Source organism: Staurois parvus, unplaced genomic scaffold (assembly GCF_062004578.1).
Source record: "Staurois parvus isolate SC_StPar_1 unplaced genomic scaffold, SC_StPar_1.0 ptg000365l, whole genome shotgun sequence".
Taxonomy (NCBI): Eukaryota; Metazoa; Chordata; class Amphibia; order Anura; family Ranidae; genus Staurois; species Staurois parvus.
In genome coordinates this window covers 1305724-1311130 of record NW_028318161.1, presented here as the reverse complement: position 1 = coordinate 1311130, position 5407 = coordinate 1305724, and the positions used below count along the sequence as shown (strand labels likewise).

The 5407-nt window shown below is 39.0% G+C and overlaps 1 pseudogene; it reads right to left on the bottom strand.

Moving 5' to 3' along the window:
• Window positions 1–3296: 3296 nt before the first annotated feature.
• On the bottom strand, window positions 3297–3530 carry LOC149456265 (U2 spliceosomal RNA; annotated as a pseudogene).
• Between the last annotated feature and the right edge of the window lie 1877 nt (window positions 3531–5407).

The window sequence follows — 5407 nt, the reverse complement described above, 5'->3', positions numbered from 1 at the left end:
ACTGCGTGGAATTCGGCAGACACCTGATGCTCAGCACGCTCAGCATGTGGAGACTTGAAGTGTCACTCAGCCCGCCATTTCCAACTTTAAACTGACTACAACCAGTTCACTGTTTAGGGTGCATATGAAAGCTGAATTGTAAAAGTTGCTGTTCTTTCACTGTTCATCTCTATATGACAAGTTCAAATTTGATTTTTATTAATTCTGTGAAATTTACACTTCACTAATAATATTTAATGTTAGTTATGTTTAATACATTTGCAGCCCACAAAAAAGTTTAGTGCTGGATAAGCAATATAAAGCACCAAACAATATGAAAAGCCTTCTTTACAGGCTTACTATAGCATTCTGACAAACCAGGGGCATGTGACTCCTTCCTCTTGCTCCCAGTTTCTCCATATATGTCAAAATTTCACACCCTTGCTGTCTAGGTCACACCTGCAATGACATCTATTCCCATGCCTGTGGGTGCTGCATTGACTATGATAACCCTCATATTTTCCACTGAACCCCTTCTAAAATTGTCTCAATGACCAACTTTTCCAAGAATTAACTGAATTTCACTTAATGAGTTGTCAAAGCCATCTAAGAAACTAGCAAAATATAGTTTTTAGGTATATGTAAGCAAAATCGCTAAATTCCCATATAATCTATCGCATATTATTGAAAGTTCAAAAGTTATTTTCATTCTTTTTAAAGCTGCAGCTTTTTTTTTTTTTTAAATATTACTTGGCACTTCTACAATATAGGACTTATTCAGGCTCTTTCTGTTATATGGTGACAACTGTCTCCCATTTCAGCTTCTAACACAAACAGTGCAGGCATGGTCCACCATTACTACTTTCAGTGAACCAGTACAGAATAGTCATGTGTAGCTGATGCTGAAGTAAGAATATGTAGAAGGGAAATGGCACTGAGAGGTTAAAAAAATGAAGTTTTTTATTGGGGAAAGAAATTACATTTTTGTTTTATATACAGGGCTTGAGCAAACTAAATGTCATCCGCATTTTTAAATAATACTTGGCACATCTACAATAAAGGGCTTATTCAGGCTCCTTCTGTTATATGGTGACAACTGTCTCCCATTTGGGCTTCTAACACAAACAGTGCAAGCATGGTCCACCATTACTACTTTCAGTGAACCAGTGCCGAATAGTCATGTGTAGCTGATGCTGAAGTGAACATATGTAGAAGGGAAATGGCACTGAGAGGTTAAAAAAATTAAGTTTTTTATTGGGGAAAACAAATTTAATTTTTGTCTATATACAGGGCTTAAGCAAACTAAATGTAATCTTCTTCAAGTAAAATTTAAAGCGGTTGTATTTTTTTTTTTTGCTAAAATAATAAACGTGTTATACTTACCTGCTCTGTGCAATGTTATTGCACAGAGCTTCCTGAATCTCTTCTTCTAGGGTCCCCTGCTAGCAGTCTTGGCTCCTTTTCATCTGTGTCTGCCACCATTGAAAAACACTTGCAGACAGGCTTACTCCCAGCGAGGGCTGTGTGCATCCATAGACACACACAGCATGACTCAGCCCCGTCCCCTACTCCCTTCTCACAGGATTTGATTGTTCATGCCTGTGAAGAGGGAAACAGATTACAGAGCTGCTGCAGACGGACACAGCTCTGGATCAAGATAGGTCTCAGTTAAGTACATACGTGGTTGAGGAGGCAATACAGCTACTGGCATATTTTTTACCTTACTGCGAGGAATGCTATACGATAAAAAACATCTAGTCTTTATATCTACTTTAATATAATGTGATATAAACAGTTAACTGATATTGACGTCCTTTAGAGGGTCTTCACACATATGCATTGTGGCAGCATGAATGTATTAATGTGTGCTATAGCAGGCAAATCCCATAGCATAGTGTGTTGCGGTTCTATCAATGCACCTGCATTGCAGTGTAATGCACTACCATGTCTTGTGATGCACTGTGATGTACACAATAGTGCAAGTGCAGTTTTTGGTTCATAGTGTTGCATTGGCAGACCATTTAAATGAACATTAAGCTATGTGCGTTAATTTATTGCACTGGACTGGACCATACGGGTGCAAAAGGAAACCTGTCAACAAGATAAGAGCACTAACAGAATAATTATTGTGTTTCTGGCAAGTCTGTCAGTGTCTGGATCAATTATATATTGTAACAACGAATTATCTCTGCATACCACAAATTTGAATAATTATCTTGAGGCACAGAGCAAGAACAGGAACACTAGACTCCATTCTATCTGTTACATTAAGTTATTGCATCATAACTGGTTTTTCACTGCTAAACCCTAATCAGCAATAGCAGCATGAAGTGACTGCTACCTCATTTGATGAAAATATTTTGGCTGACATGGCTTATTTTACATATAGGTGTATGTATAAAACAAAAAATGAAAATTTGAGATGTCCATGGTGATAAATCATATCTAACTTTTAACATGTAATCATAGAGCTGCTAACATGAAGACTAGTTCCTCTCAATCAGGATACAATGTGACATCACCTGCTCTTGCAAATTAGATCAAGACAAAACATGTGAACATCGACATCGCCCTGTAGGGCATTTTACCTTTCTTTGCAAACGGCTTTAGAAGGAAAGTTGATATTTAATTTACACCATATTATATCTTCTACATTTTTCTTAAGGTGAAAACAATCATTTATACTCAGGACCTAATGACATCTAATTTTTCAAGAATCAGCCAAAAATTATTTCAGTTATAGATGGAGTCTGGTATTTCTTTTATTTCTTAGGGGTCTATGTATAAAAAGAAAGTGCATTATCTTGAAAGCATAGAAATCTTCTTATCTGCACGTTGTGTTTTTCACCTGCACAAGATGTACATTGATCATGTAGTTTCAAGGTGTCATTTTTTACCCTGTATACACAGCCTATAGTAGAGCAAATCTTCACATTCTGGAGTCAGAAGTTTCAGTTTGTGTTCAAACATGAGGCATGCTACTCGGTACTGCAGAGGTTAGTGCAGTGGTTCTCAACCTGTGGGTCGCGACCCCTTTGGGGGTCGAACGACCCTTTCACAGGGGTCCCCTAAGACCATCAGAAAACACATATTTCCGATGTGTAAACAGCAGCTACTGTGTAGAAAGCAGCTGCTGTGTTGAAAGCAGCTACTCTGTTGAAAGCAGCTACTGTGTTGAAAGCAGCAGTATTGGAGGTAAAACGACACTCATGAATTATAATTACTGGGTAAATAATTTTATGGTTGGGGGTCACCACAACATGAGGAACTGTATTAAAGGGTTTCGGCATTAGGAAGGTTGAGAACCACTGAGTTAGTGCATGTTCTCTGTTTGTAAAGATAAAACAAAGAGAAACTAGAGCAGGGGATCTAAGAGTTGTAAAAACAATAGTTTATTGAAAATTGAATAAAGCAGATGCACTTACAAAAGAACAGTTGCAGAGTCTGTGCGTATAGTGAGACAGTGTGCTGCTGTACCGGAGCACCCCTTCTATACACTGATAAGAACAGATACTACACTTCATCTTAGCCAAAAGGCTAAAAGAAGCACAGGGCGGGCAGCACCTAAGAGAGAGGTTGGAGTTATAATTATTATTATTGTTATTATTATACAGGATTTATATAGCGCCAACAGTTTGATCAGCGCTTTACAATATAACGGGAGACAATACAGCAACAATACAGTTCAATACAAGAGGGATAGGAGGGCCCTGCTCCTTGGAGCTTACAATCTATAATCTGAAGATCTGCAGGGATCATGATTTTAGTAGACCCTGCGCCTACTACGGAGATGACCCCTTCTTGTCCCAAAGACCACAAGAGAAGTGGATATCTCACAGACAACAGTTAAAGTAGCATTCTAACCCTCCATTACTTTATTAAAAGTGGATTATCATGCTGTCTATGTCCCCATTATATAGATTTTCACTTCCTGTTTGGTAATCACAGAGGAGGTATTGGAAAGTTTTTTGGACAGCAATAAAATCCCAACATTGATTCTATCCCATGTGCACTCTGTGCAGCCCAAAATAAATATGTTGGCTGGAGATTAGGGTTTTTAAGATACTGCATGTAGACATCATTTGCATGTGCCCTTTTTGTTGAGGTTCAAAATAAAAAATGAGTAGAAAAATGAGGACCTTAAAGTAGAACTATAGGCAATTTGTTTTTTCATTGCGGATAGTGTAAGGGGGGGGGGGGGGGTTATAACCCCTGTCAGTTTATTTTTTGCCATTCATGTCCCATTGGGGAGATCTACCTTCACTTCCTGTCCTATAACCAAACAGAAAGTGAGAGAAAATCCCTGCAAATTAAGGGAATCAATTGGGGACCCTTAGGTCTCCAGACCTAGTGCCCCCTTTGGAAAATGTCCTCTCTATTACTTTTATGGGGGCAACCCAAAATGTGGGGTTTCTTTTACTTTCACTTTTAATGGTAATGGTAAACATTTCAAATAGAAAGAGTGAATCTCCCTTTAGTCATACTTTAATAGACCAGCGGCAGATTGTTGGTGTGCCGAAAATCCATAAATAGTCTTTTGAAACCAGTTCTGCTGCTAGAAATTAGTGATCTTTTTTAAACTGGCCTTGCTTGAAGTTCACACAATCTATTATACCTCCTTTGGATCTGATTTATCTTTTTTAATTTTAAATAGTGCATGTTATCCATATTTTATGACTGAAGAAAACAGGGAAATTACATTGGTAACCCTACAGCAAGAAGGTTTGTGGGAACATCCCGTGCAAAAGGCCACTTAGTATCAGATTGGTGTTTTAAAGAGGATCTGGACTCTGGAAGCTATGCACAAATATGACAGAGGGCAAATAATTAGTCACCAGTATTGTCTCTGCTGTTCTTTCCCTACCACTGACTTACCATGCAGGGCCAGATCTAGCCTATCTGATCTGGGGATGCTGTAAAAAAGTCAAGGGACATAATGTCAGCACTGTGTGTGAGTCACTGACAGTCTGACACAAAGTCTCACGACCTGGGAAACACTATTATGTATTAGGAGTAGGATGATTAAACAAAACCTGTTTCCCTTATATCAAATGTCTCTATCAGACCCCATCAGAGTGCTCTTAAATCAGGGTTCCCATCAGAATGCCCCCTTACATCAGGTGTCCCCATCAAAGTGCTCCCTTAAAACACTGTTCCTAATAAAGTTCCCCCCTTCAATTGTCTTCATAAGAGCGTCCCCTTTCATGTACCCATCGGAAAGCCCCCTTACATCAGTTGTCCTCGTCAGAGTACCCCCTTACATCAGGGTCCCCATCAGAGTGCCCCCTTACATCAGATGTCCTTAATAGAGTCCCCACTTACAACATTTATCTTCATCAGAGTGTCCCCTTACATATGATCAGTTATCACCATCAAAGTGCCCCCTTATATCCAGTGTCCTCATCAGAGTGCCCCTTGTGCATGGATT